Below are 15,128 nucleotides of genomic sequence, written 5' to 3'. Positions count from 1 at the left end.
CGAGAGCTGACTGGGCATGCTGCACTCCCAAACAAACAACACAAAGAACGTGTGTATCCCCGCCCGTTAGGTAGCGCGAGCAGGGAGGAACACACTTCTTAAATGCCGTTCGCTCGCCATAGTCTCTCATACAAAATTGTTTGTGTGGTGTAAATGTCATAACTCCTGCCTAGCAAATACTAAAGACAGACACAGTGTTTACATTCAGACAGATTCATATATAGCGCGACTGAAGGCACAGAAGCTGATGCGCTTGTGTTTTTGGGGTGCTTTATAGTTTCCTGGTCGATGACATCACCCGCCTATGACGTTCCGTCTCTCCATTGGGCTGATTCCATACGTGCTTCATGACGCACAACGCAGGGGCGTTCCCACAGCGTTTGACGCAGCTCGAAGTTCCCTTGAAAGGGAAGATGCTTTATATCGTGTGTCGCAGCGTCACGTCTGGTTAGGACACATGCTCAAAATATAATAATGTTGGGCACTATTTCAGTGCTTTAGCACCAGGGTTATTATGTATATTTTGTGCTTGTCTGGATATATTCCAGCTCCTCTCCATCATTTGATGAATAACCGCTGCACTGATCAATAGAAAATGTACACAAATATTTCTTCTAAATGAAATTGTGTTCCTTGAATTCACCCCAGAGTCACAATTACTACAAACGAGAGGCAGAAGGTGAGACAGATTCACTTGAGAGAGACAGAACCTAAACTTTGCAAAAACTTTTCCTTTAAGGGCATCAGGAGAAGCGGAAAATGTTTCTAATCCATCTTCTCTTCAGAACCTAATGCTAATCACTTCTTTCTATACGGAAATGGCCTGTACACACACACACACACACACACACACACACCAGAGATATCTAATTACCCTTTAAAAAGGAAAAGCCCATGAAATAAGCCAACTCATTTCCAGCTCGGAAATCAGTGCAATAAGACGTTTAATCAGGCGTGACAGACACACTGAACGCTGCGTCATAAACAACACACACAATACTTTTGTGTCATTTCGAGTCTATGCCATTCCTGAGACCTTATATTAAGCCCTATTTGAAAGGGACTAGTTTTCTAAAGGACGTCTGTGATTTCATGTACCGATCAATCAATCCAAAATCACAATCAGATGAGTGTGTGGGCGGAGTCTCTCTGTAAACACACTGCACTCGCAACCAGATCAGTCCAAAACCACAGCCAATCAGAAGAGTGTGTGGGCGGAGTCTCTCTGTAAACACAGTGCACTCACAACCAGATCAGTCCAAAACCACAGCCAATCAGAAGAGTGTGTGGGCGGAGTCTCTCTGTAAACACAGTGCACTCGCAACCAGATCAGTCCAAAACTACAGCCAATCAGAAGAGTGTGTGGGCGGAGTCTCTCTGTAAACACACGGCACTCACAACCAGATCAGTCCAAAACCACAGCCAATCAGAAGAGTGTGTGGGCGGAGTCTCTCTGTAAACACAGTGCACTCGCAACCAGATCAGTCCAAAACCTCAGCCAATCAGAAGTGTGTGTGGGCGGAGTCTCTCTGTAAACACACGGCACTCACAACCAGATCAGTCCAAAACCACAGCCAATCAGAAGAGCGTGTGGGCGGAGTCTCTCTGTAAACACACGGCACTCACAACCAGATCAGTCCAAAACCACAGCCAATCAGAAGAGCGTGTGGGCGGAGTCTCTCTGTAAACACACGGCACTCACAACCAGATCAATCCAAAACCACAGCCAATCAGAAGAGCGTGTGGGCGGAGTCTCTCTGTAAACACACGGCACTCACAACCAGATCAATCCAAAACCACAGCCAATCAGAAGAGTGTGTGGGCGGAGTCTCTCTGTAAACACACGGCACTCACAACCAAATCAATCCAAAACCACAGCCAATCAGAAGAGTGTGTGGGCGGAGTCTCTCTGTAAACACACGGCACTCACAACCAGATCAATCCAAAACCACAGCCAATCAGAAAAGCGTGTGGGCGGAGTCTCACTGTAAACACACGGCACTCACAACCAGATCAATCCAAAACCACAGCCAATCAGAAGAGTGTGTGGGCGGAGTCTCTCTGTAAACACACGGCACTCACAACCAAATCAATCCAAAACCACAGCCAATCAGAAGAGTGTGTGGGCGGAGTCTCTCTGTAAACACACGGCACTCACAACCAGATCAATCCAAAATCACAGCCAATCAGAAGATTGGATTTCTATATGTGGGCGTTACAGAAGGTGTGCTTGCGTGCGCATCACGTATGACGTATATGTCAATTAATGAATTATTTATTGATAAAAAATTGAAATAAACTTCACATAAGTTTATATAAGAGGCTGTTTACGATAATTTTAGTGCTTAAAATACAACTTAAAATATTTCGGTTTATTGCCAAGGCAACATTCTTAATTTTCAAATAATATTTTAATTTTATTTCAGTTTTTTGTCAATTAACAGAATTGTTTTTAATAGTTTGCGTTTTAGTTAATAATAATAATAAACCTGCAGTTTCCACGGTTTGGCTCTATCTATACCTTTTTTTCTTCGTCGGATACCATCTATATTGAAATGAAATGAAAGCACGTGGAAGATCGGTGTGCAAACGCTCAGGTAAACACACGAGGAGAAGCATAATAAAGATAAAGGCATAATATCTCACACTGCAGTGAATATGGGATCGAGCAAACATAACACCACTGTCAAAGCTACACTCATATTCTGTTCATCTACGGGTGAAACTCGAAAAATGAGAATATGGTGCAAAAGTTCATTTATTTCAGTAATTCAACTTAAAAGGTGAAACTAATATATTATATAGACTCATTACATGCAAAGTGAGATATTTCAAGCCTTTATTTGTTATAATGTTGATGATTATGGCTTACAGATATGAAACCTTTTCAAAATATTCTAATTTTGAATTTGGGGTTTTCATAAGATAAAATTATAACAAATAAAGGCTTGAAATATCTCACTTTGCATGTAATGAGTCTATATAATATATTAGTTTCACCTTTTAAGTTGAATAACTGAAATAAATGAACTTTTGCACCATATTCTCATTTTTCGAGTTTCACACGTCTAATGTGATTAGACAGGACTAACCATAAAACAAAAGATTCGGAAATATAGTTAACGAGCAGCACATTAATAATGAGCATGTTGCTGAATGTGTAAATGCAGCTTGCGTCTGTCTAAATATAATGTCTGTATTTGGTGATTCATACGCAGAAGGTCTCCAAATGTGTTTGGAAAGCTTCCGTCTGAAGGGAGGATGGATTGGCAGCCGGAGAAGAACGAGAAATGGCAGGATTTCACTCTTCATTAAGGGAGAGGAAAATGAGTTTGTCTTTCCTGAGCAGAATGGCACATTCATACACAGCTTTAGCTTTTCGAGACTCCCAACGTTTTAATGATGGAGGAAAATAAAAGAAAAAGGGGATTAAAAAAAGCGTCTTTTATTTAAAGGAGTTTTGTTGTTGTTGTTGTTTTGCTGGTAATTGCAAGCATCAGCATAGCTCAACTTAACTTGTTTTCAACTCAGCCCAGAATTGCCTTTAAAAGCAGTAATAATAGCAATTATAATCAAAAACAATTCACAAACTCATGCGTCAGTGTATGAACGGGAGATTTGTAAATGTGTAGACAGAATAGACAGGACTGAGCAAAACCTTTCAGACTAAAAATGACTGAGGTAAAAGCTTTTAACACATTCTTATTGCATAGACGTATTTATGTGAACCTCCAATATTACTGTAATGATACACTGTGTGTGGACGAATCACATGCTTGAATATGAATTACACAATTAAAATGAGGGGTCTCAGGGATACTGTAGGTTTCTAACAATAGCCTCCATAAACTAAAATGAAATGTCAAAGAAATGTCTTAAATAATTGCACAATAATTTCATGTTTTCATTTTTTTCTAGTGATAAAGTACCGTATGTTTACAAGTTTTACAATGTAATCAAAAAAGAATTAGAAAAAATGCATTGTTTTTTTATAAAGTCGCCATTTAACATTTTTCGAAAATGTTCACAATTTCATACTGTAGCTCCCAGAATATTTTGTTGTATGAATATCTGAACATGCAATATATCGAAAGAAAGAGCAGAGCCTCTGCTTAAAAAAAAAAAAAAAAAAAAGTTTTATTCTAGATTCATGCATTCTTTTTTATCAACACTTTTTTTTATATATATATATATATATATATATATATATATATATATATATAAAAAAAGCAACATTTTGAACTAAAAGCTGAGAAAATACTGTGTTTTCCCCCCAAAGAATACAATGTGCATAAGCAATGCTGCTATCGCTCGCTTCGGATCCTTTTTTTGCCTGTGTTTTGATCCGGAGACTCTTTCAGAAATGAAAACATGTAAAAGCCAGTAGATTCTGTCAACGGCAGGGACAGAGTTAAAACTAAATACATCAAATGATCCAAAGATGGGAACCCTTAAATGGTTCTATCTATAAAGCGCCTGACGAACCCTTTGAGCTTTATTGATGCCAAAGTGTCCCGAATAGAAAAGCACAATCACTCTTAGAACCCTGAAGGCTTAAATAACCATTAAACATGAAAGCATTATGAAACAAAGGCATTTCTCCTCATATATTCAATAAAATTGAGTCAAGAACCCATTTAAAACTCCACTGAACCTTTTTTTACAGGGTTAGCCATTCATTCAAATGCAAAAATGATTTTACTCCAGCAGTAAACACATGAAGCCATGCATGCTTTTCATCTAGTGTGTGTCCATGTGTTGAGTTCTCTGTGTGTTTGGTAATTGCTCCAGCGCTCGAGACCCTAATGAAGGGCCGGACGAGGGTCTAGACAAGCGTTTAAAAGACTATTTCTGCTGTTCATCTCATCCACTCATCTCTCAAAGCAACCCCACGGATCTTCCCCCGGTGAACACGAGCACTTCCAGGTTTCAGGCATTCAGATTTCTGCTCTCGAATGAGTTATTAATGCTGCAAAAGATGGTTGCTTTGCATGTCAGCAATTATGAAGCACAAACATTGCCCTCAGAAATGAAGGAATTGCTGAATTAACTACAGTGGGTTATGAAGATGGTCTTCCTCATCATTCTACCGAGTTTTTACAAGCTATGTGGTTCATGATGAGTTTTATTTCCCCATGCCGAGGTCATCCAAGCCATCCGATCATCGGACTGGTATTTATATGACTTCTGTTCCATCATAATCAACAGCTCGTTCAGTATTTTTTACCCTCAATCTACATATTTTCCAGCACTGTAATTAGTCTTCTGGAAGAAAACACTCATTTGCACAAACACACACAATTACAGATTTATCCTTTATAAAATATACAAGTATATGAGAACATTATAATCTCCTTCTCCACTCCTGCAAACCATGCAATTACAATGTTGAATTGAAGTTTTTAGGCTTCAAAGAAACACAAAATCACCATCACTCCTGCACTATACACACATATATGTCTTCTAAAGACATAGCTTTGTGTGATAAATGTATAATTGTTATTATATTTTATTATACTTTGTTATAAATCACATTCAGTGGGTTGGGAACTATAGTCAGTTAGACTTTGAATCAAATCATTCACTTCGATTCTGAATCAAATCATTCACTTCAGTTTTGAATCAAATCATTGACTTCGATTCTGAATCAAATCACTCACTTCAATTCTGAATTAAATCATTGACTTCGATTCTGAATCAAAACATTCACTTAAGTTCTGAATCAAATCATTCAGATCGATTCTGAATCCAATCCCTCAGACCTATTATGAATCGAGTAATTCAGAATGATTCATTCACAAATCAGACTTTGATCCAAAACTCTCATGAATTATCGCTACTGTACGGCTTCAGAGGACTTAGTATAGTGTCTGAGCTGGTTTAAGATAGTTTTGCATTATTTTTAAAGATTGAAAGCTTCTGTATTTAAATTTCTCATGCAAAAAAAACAAGAAAGAAAGAAAGTCGTGCGGGTTTGGAACGGGATGAGAGTGAGCAAATGATGACAATTGTCTTTTTTTTGGTTTTAAAGTTTCCAGATGCTTCCACAGTGTGTGTTTGAAGCGACAGGGCATCTATCTGAGTCTCGAGGGAGCGCGGGGTCTCTGATAGACCTCGACCGGGACAGTAAAAAACAACCCCTCGTTCTCTGAACCCGGGCCACTGATAGTCAGTCTCTGATACCGCTGTAAATTACAGCACTGAGGAAACCCTGCCACCCCTCGGCTATCCATCTCACATTTATGATTGCTCCACGCGGGAGGGACGACAGAGAGAGAGAGAGAGAGAGAGAGAGAGAGAGAGAGAGAGAGAGAGAGAGAGAGAGAGAGAGAGAGAGAGAGAGAGAGAGAGAGAGAGAGAGAGAGAGAGAGAGAGAGAGAGAGAGAGAGAGAGAGAGAGAGAGAGAGAGAGAGAGAGAGAGGGAGGCTTTATTCTGTGAAGGACTGATGACACTTTCCCAGAGGGAAAAAGACAAGGAGCGATTATATCAATCGGCCCTCCTTTCCTGGGATAGACGGTGTGATTGGGGGTCTTTAACTCAGGACCATCACTCACTCTTTACACACATTAAATGCTCCCTTCTGCCTCCTCCTCTTCCTCTCCTCAATGGCATTTGCTTCTCATGCTGAAGGATTTCTCTCTGAAAGGTCATGTGCCAATGCATTTCCTACCTTATTCATATTTTACGGAAGAATTCTTAAAAATGAAGTTGCAGATATGAACACTATTATTTGATTGGCATTTGGCATATAGTAAATGCAATTGGCGTGCAAATCAAAAAGAGAGGATGCCAAGAGACCGATTGCATTGTCTGTTGTTTTTGGAAAGGTTTATATGGAAGTGCACGGTTATAAAAAGAGAAGTGTGAAGGAGGTATACAGCGAGAGTGACATCTGTGTGATGGGAATTCACTCAGAATTTAATGGTTCCAGTTCCAGAAATTACAATTACTTAAAGGACTTAAAAACTAGATTATTTATGATATTAAAGAAGCGATATGTAGAATTCAGAAACACTTGTTAAGTGTACAACTTATACACACTCTAAGAAATGCTGGGTTGTTTCAACCCAAATTTGGGTCAAATATGGACAAACCCAAATGTTGGGTTAAAAATGCAATTAAAAAATTTACAGTTGAAAGTGAAAGTTGAAGTTGGGTTAAAATTTGAAATTACATTTTTAACCCAACATTTAGGTTTGTCCATATTTGACCCAAATTTGGGTTAAAACAACCCAGCATTGTTTAGAGTGCACGTAACTATTTCAATTCTGGAATCGGATACTTGTTATAAAAAAAAAAAATCCGATTCCTCTTATCGATTCCTTTGTGATCATTTCAATATGACTTTAAACCATTCAAGCACGAGATGATTCGTACTTTTCAGAGAATCAGACCGATACTGAATCAAATCATTCAGACCAATTACGAATCATTTTTACAGATAGCCCCTTTAAATCAGGTACCCACAATATGCTGAACACATAAACTAACATGATAAATCAAAATTCAGAGTCAAACTTGACGGAGCTCCAAAGGATTGCAAGACAAAAATGACTCGAAAGTTCATTCATGCGCATAGCCAATGCTAATCATCATGATAACGACTCAGTACATTGCATATTTAATTATATTAGTCCGTGCATCTGCGGAAGAATGCAGTCTATTAATGCAAATGAAAACGCTGTATTTTGCTAGATATCATTACACAGGGCAGTTTCTCTCCTTCTCTGAGCTCTTCAACCCCGAGGTACAAACCTTTATAATTAAGGTCACGTCAGACTCGCTTCAGTCACATGACACTCATATATTCCTCTTTTAATTGTGTTTCGGATCAAAGCACTTGCTGGTTTAGGACTATTTTTTGCATCTCTCTAATTGTTTGGGCTGTTTAAGCTGAAACTGAGAAGCAGCTGCTAACGCTACGGATCTCTCAATACAATATAATACACATCATATTGATAAAGATGTCAATCAATGCATCTTTACATGCATCTTCATCTCCACATGCTTGAATTCCTTCAGAGGCGTAAATGTAGTACTGGTTTTCTTCTGTTTGGGCCTCGATGGCCCTGCTGACGGTGTGGAGATATTAAAGACATGAATAAAAGTAAAACCAGAGAATGATTGGCAAACATCAAGCTCTACACGGATACGACACACAGCTCCTCGAATCTGCAATACTCTCTGAAACTGGAAAGCACAGTGATTTATTACCTCTTATAACTTTCATGTGAGACTTCATGAAAAGCTCAGCTGTCTTACATTTTTTATTGTGCTGACAGCATTTATCAGTCGAGGAGAGGCAGATCTGAGGGAGAGAAAGAGGGATCGATTGTGCCTGCATTTCATCCTGGTAACCTTGGTTACTGCACACATGTGTGAGGGCAAGCGTGTGCACACACACACACACACACACGTGTGCATCCTTTACATGCATGCGCACTTTAACACAACACGCTTTACTTTAGGTTTCCGGTAACATGCTTCTAAATGCATAAGGCACTAATAAATAAATTCCTAATCAATAATCATGGACAAAAAAATTCAAACGTTGTTGGGATTTACAAATATATTTTTTTTTTTTAATAAATTAATACTTTTATTCAACAAGGATGCATTGGATTGATCAAAGTGACATTTAACGCTGTTCTATCAAAGAATCCTTAAAAATAAAATGCATAAGTTTCCACAAGAAGTGTTTTTAACATTGATAAGAAGGATCATGTGACACTGAAGACTGAAGTAATGATGCTGAAAATTCAGATTTGATCACAGGATATAAATTACACTTTACTATATATTCACATAGAAAAGAGTTATTTTAAAATGTAATAATATTTCACAATTTTTACTGTATTTTTGATCAAACAAATGCAGCCTTAATGAGAATAAAAAAAAAAAAAAAATCAGTCCTCAAAATCTGAATGTAATCCATCTATCTGCTCTTAAAGGGACAGTTCACCCATTATTTATATTCACCCTCATGTCGTTGCAATCCTGTCCGACGCTCTTTCTTCTGTGGAACAACGGGAGGAGGAGTATCTTTATTTTTGGGTGAATTATGAAGTATGTGCATTATTTACAGTGAGACTTTTTTTTTTATCTCAACAAGAAAGAGATTTTTATGGTTTCAAATCAGAAACTTGGCCTGAATGGAGAATTACAGGAAATGTCAACAACGCTTCATCAAGCTGTGAAATGAGTTTTTTCACCAAAAACATAAATCTGCTTAGATTCAACGCAGATTAGATGGATGTGTTTATTGTTTTGACAAACATGAAAACGTTGCTTCAAGCACCAAAATAACACTCTGCTATATTTAAGCCAATGCATAATGAAGTTCATGCAGCAAAGTCATTTCAACCTGTTTTCTTGCAAATAAACTAGCAATCTATTCAGTCAGCATATTTGTATTTGATCTGTGTGAATTACAGAAATATAAGACTTGCTAGACCTAAGTTACTTTTAGCTACCAAGCTCTGTGGTTAATGAAAATTAAATCAACCATTTATTCTCCAACTTTCAGAGATAAATTGAAATGAGTGGAGCATATCCACCCAAGAAGAGGAAACTGACTTACTTCTTCAAAAGGTGGGGTGATATTCCAGACCTTTTTAGCATGACTAGCTCTGTAACATGTTGGCAGTAGAGATGGGACAGTATGAAAATGACCAAAATTATCACAGTGTTCGGTATTATTGCGGCATTTTTAAAAGTGTGTTCAATATGTTCAGAAAGCACTGACAGCCTGTCAGTGACAGGCCTACACAAGCTGAAATAGTTTCAAAAAGTGTAACAGTGCTTAATATATTACAAAAATATAGGCAATATGCTTGTAAAAACTATTGAAAACGGTCTGAAACACTGAAAGAACTTGAACCAGAGATGTCTGGCTGAGATCCAGGAAGATTTATTTACAACTCTATGAGGCAACCACTGGAGCCAGAAATCAAAACTTTGCCTTTTTATGTGTGTGTGTGTGTGTGTGTGTGTGTGTTGTCGTAGTAAAGAGAGAGAATGGGAGAAGGAAGTTTGTATGAGGTGGACATGGTCACCACAGACCCAAATCTTCTCAGCTGTTGCTACTGTCATATGCTGCACTGTCTCTCCATGTGGCACATTATGTTTGGCACATTGTACGGGTCATATCATAACAAGGTAATACAACGTGTAATCAAGTGATGACTGATTAACAGTAATGTAAATGCTAAATGTCCTAATACCTGTTGCAAAGTAAATGCTCTTAACCTTGCAGTTTTTCACATATCATGTAATACTCAATTTCTCCATTTCTTTGCACAAAACTCTCCAGAAAGTGCTATTTAATGGTTTATTTGTCAAAAAAAATGTCCCGGGGGGGCATGCCCCCGGACCCCCCTAGGGAGAGCACCCCCACATAATAAATCCCAATTTAACCCCTGTATACAAGCAAATATTTCCTAATATATACATGCATATGTATGTATTTATAAATACAAAATTATTATACACAGTACACACACACAGGGACGTACTGGGACTGAAATTCAGCCCGGGACTTTAAGATGGAGAGGCCTTTTACGCGAGTGCCCTTGGTGCACGAGCAGAAGGATTTTTTGCAGTTATTTTAATTCTAATAGTGTTTTTATGGTATAAAGATAATCAGATTACATGCACTGAAGACCTTTAAGAAATTTTAGGATGACACTTGCCTCTTCAGGTTGTATAAGCAAGTCACCACTGCACTGAACACAACCAGGTCAGCAAAACCTAATCTCGAACACATAAGTCACAGTATACTGCTAACTACCAGCATGTCGTGTACAGTCAGTCGGAGTGATAAAATAGTTACAAATACTAACAAATATACATACACTCACCGGCCACTTTATTAGGTACCCCATGCTAGTAACGGGTTGGACCCCCTTTTGCCTTCAGAACTGCCTCAATTCTTCGTGGCATAGATTCAACAAGGTGCTGGAAGCATTCCTCAGGGAGTTTGGTCCATATTGACATGATGGCATCACACAGTTGCCGCAGATTTGTCGGCTGCACATCCATGATGCGAATCTCCCGTTCCACCACATCCCAAAGATGCTCTATTGGGTTGAGATCTGGTGACTGTGGAGGCCATTTTAGTACAGTGAACTCATTGTCATGTTCAAGAAACCAATTTGAAATGATTAGAGCTTTGTGACATGGTGGAAGTAGCCATCAGAGGATGGGTACATGGTGGCCATAAAGGGATGGACATGGTCAGAAACAATGCTCAGGTAGGCCGTGGCATTTAAACGATGCCCAATTGGCACTAAGGGGCCTAAAGTGTGCCAGGAAAACATCCCCCACACCATTACACCACCACCACCAGCCTGCACAGTGGTAACAAGGCATGATGGTTCCATGTTCTCATTCTGTTTACGCCAAATTCTGACTCTAACATCTGAATGTCTCAACAGAAATCGAGACTCATCAGACCAGGCAACATTTTTCCAGTCTTCAACTGTTCAATTTTGGTGAGCTCTTGCAAATTGTAGCCTCTTTTTCCTATTTGTAGTGGAGATGAGTGGTACCCGGTGGAGTCTTCTGCTGTTGTAGCCCATCCGCCTCAAGGTTGTGCGTGTTGTGGCTTCACAAATGCTTTGCTGCATACCTCGGTTGTAACGAGTGGTTATTTCAGTCACTGTTGCCCTTCTATCAGCTCGAACCAGTCTGGCCATTCTCCTCTGACCTCTGGCATCAACAAGGCATTTCCGCCCACAGAACTGCCGCTCACTGGATGTTTTTTCTTTTTCGGACCATTCTCTGTAAACCCTAGAGATGGTTGTGCGTGAAAATCCCAGTAGATTAGCAGTTTCTGAAATACTCAGACCAGCCCTTCTGGCACCAACAATCATGCCACGTTCAAAGTCACTCAAATCACCTTTCTTCCCCATACTGATGCTCGGTTTGAACTGCAGGAGATTGTCTTGACCATGTCTACATGCCTAAATGCACTGAGTTGCCGCCATGTGATTGGCTGCTTAGAAATTAAGTGTTAATCTTAACCCTGCATCTTAACCGCCGGCGGGCCCATTTGCCATTGCATGTTTAAAACAATAATATCTTAGTAAAAACCTAAAGTAATATTGCCAAACTATATATCATTTGAAAGCTTAAAATCTCTAGTTTTCATATTTGGTGGCTGTTATCTAAAATATATTACAGAGGAGCAGAAATGTATCAATTTGCAACAAGAATATTTCATATTCATTAGGAGTATTTAGGCCTTTATTTTGAAATAACAATAAACATGAAAAATCATGAAAGATTGGTAGAAACCTCAGTTTGTTTTCATGCCATGAGTTCAAAAGATAACACCAATTCCATTTTATGAGAAAAAAAGGTCTGAAAATGTTTTAAATATAAAGAAAAATGTATGGATTCTCGATTTGTAATGCGGCTGCGAGCTATAACGCTATAACGTAGTCTTTATGCATTTATTAGAGGTTTAATTCAAATCAAATACTGCCAAACCACCCCTACTACTTCTGAATAGGATGTCTACTTCATAAATTGTATGAAAATTATGGAAATACATGGTTCAGATCACTCAAAACATATGAAAATGGAGGCGCCCTTATATGGGCATTAATGGAGTCTGGTGTTCACCTAGTGAAAAAGTTTGGTACTGCGCCCGAATAAAATCTTACTGAAAGCTCATTTTTTGAGATATCAACCTAAAATTTGGAATACAACTTGTTCAGATATTTGACTTTAATTTTCTTGCAGTTTTAGAGTAAAATATATTTTGTAATATATATATTTTATATAAAATATTTATCATTATATTTTTACATTACACAATTTCATAAACTCAAACTTATATAACTTTTTTTCTGTTTCATTTTTTACAATTTCTGGACTTCTACAATAATCTGGAAAATGTCTTCTTTAAAACAAGACCAGCCATAGGTCTATATTCCAAAGCATTCCTGAATTACAACCATTTAAGTTTGGATAGTGATTTTTATGTCTATGCAAAAAAAAAGGGGGTGCCAGTTAACAGGTTAACGAGCAGTTGGACAGGTGTACCTAATAAAGTGGCCGGTGAGTGTATACAGACATACAGATTCCTTGCTTATAGAAGGATGTTGTCTGTGTGTGACGACAAACTGCAAACTGCTGTTTATAATATATAATATATCTATAAATATATAATATATGTAAGGGATAATGTATAGCGAGGCGGTTGTTATAGCGTTTGTATCAGCTGCCTCACTATACATTATCCCGCTTATTACATGGCTACCTACCAAATAAATCAATAATTTCACACAAAATATTGATTTAAAAAACAGTTTATTTATTTAAAAACGATTGTATTGCTTCCACTAAAGAAAATAGTCAAATAGTCATAGAAAATGGCTTGGTAGAATAGAAATTCTACCAAGCCACGTAATAAATGCCTATATTTAAATGCAAATATAAACAACTTCAGTGTATAATAAATCACTAATATATCCCTAATCGTGCACCTGTCCTGTCCATGCTGCTGGGTCCTTCTTCCTCATCTGCACCTCCGGCTGCCACAGCACTCTTTCCACTACGGAAAAGGTCTGTTAATTTGGCCCATTTAGCGGCCTCTTGTGCCAAAAATCTTTTCTTTTTAATTCTTATTTTTTTGCCCCACCCATTTCTTTCTCTTCTTTTCTTCTTTTCGCCATTTTTACCGTCCGTCTCTGTTGCATTGCATTCACACAAACCCGCCAAACATGACCAAAAGTAAACTCCTTTGATCGGCGCCTAGTTTGAGCCAATCGGATGTCAGCAAAAACGAGGATCAGTCCAAGTTGGGAAGGGCCGCTCGTATCCCCCCTCAGATTGAAAGTATTGGTTTGGCCCGGTCTGAATCACACACACACACAGCGTTCTGCTGCATCTGAGCGGCCGGTCGCGTATCATTAAAAAAAAAAACAAAAAAAAACAATGCTCTTTGACCACCGGCCGGTCTTCGGCCTGAAATGGACCGGCCGTTCGGGATTGTTCCCGGTATTCCCGATGGCCAATCCGCCCCTGCACACACATATAATATACATATTATGTAAACACAAACCTTTATTTTAGATGCGATTAATCATTGTCCAGCACTAAAAAAAAAAAAAAAAATATCATTTTTGTTGTATTTGTGTCCCGAAAGCCAGACAACTGTGGATTTTGCTCTGAGAAGACAAACTACTTCATAACTATACGCTCTCTATTAGTCTCTCACGGCTGTTTCTGAGCAGGTGGCGCGAGAAAACCTTCAGTTCACCTTCATAAAACTCACTAAATTTAATCTTGAATCTCTGGCGACGTACGCAGCGAGCGGCCCGGACACCTTAAAATTACCCATTACCCATCTGTGCCCGACAGCCGTCTCTCCGGGGACGCAGCGTGAAACTTCACTGGAAAACTGTATTTCTAACGCAGTCAAACCTCTTTCAGAACAGGGACTGTATCGCGACCCTTCACCTCCATTTGTTGTATACAAAGACGAGTAGCTCTTGTTAGAGAATGATCTGCCCTGCTCATGAATCAACCCATCAGAATAGATGCTCTCATTTAATGGTCCTGCTGGAAATGTCACACTATCCCTTCAGGTTATTTGGTGAACAATGATAGACCACTAGAATTCACACTGTATCTCAACCATGGCCGCGATGCAGATACAGTGCTGAGCATTAGAGAACACACCCATGCTAAAGTCGAATAAAAAGAGGAATAAAAAATCATCTTTTGGAAATTCATCTTAACGCCTTAATTAAAAAAATGAGGAAAAATACAACCTTTAAGGACACCAGTTTTCTTTGTGAATGAATAATGTATCGTAAATAAATAAATGTTCTTCCATAAAATACAGGGGTCATAAGTCAGGACACCCCTAAACTCCCATAGAGGGGCAGATTTATATTTTTTAACGCCAGTTATTTCATGGATCCAGGACACATGCATCCGGATAAAGTTCCTTTGGCCTTTGTAATTAAAATATCCGCACATCATCACACACCCTTCACCATACCTAGAGTCGGCATGGTTTTATTTCAGTTAGCCTAATCGCTGGTTTGATTTGCATTGCATTGAGAGATGACCTTATGGAAAGTTCCCCATGCCGACTCTAGGTGTGGTGAAG

The 15,128-nt window shown here is 38.7% G+C and overlaps 1 protein-coding gene across 2 annotated transcripts in view; it reads right to left on the bottom strand.

Moving 5' to 3' along the window:
- samd12 (sterile alpha motif domain containing 12) overlaps positions 1 to 15,128 on the bottom strand; it is a 125,765-nt gene that overhangs the window by 22,370 nt on the left and 88,267 nt on the right. The window lies entirely within an intron of this gene.

The sequence above is a fragment of the Rhinichthys klamathensis genome, unplaced genomic scaffold (genome assembly GCF_029890125.1).
Source record: "Rhinichthys klamathensis goyatoka isolate OS25496 unplaced genomic scaffold, OSU_Roscu_1.1 h1tg000617l_1, whole genome shotgun sequence".
NCBI lineage: Eukaryota > Metazoa > Chordata > Actinopteri > Cypriniformes > Leuciscidae > Rhinichthys > Rhinichthys klamathensis.
This window is presented reverse-complemented; position numbering and strand designations above follow the sequence as displayed.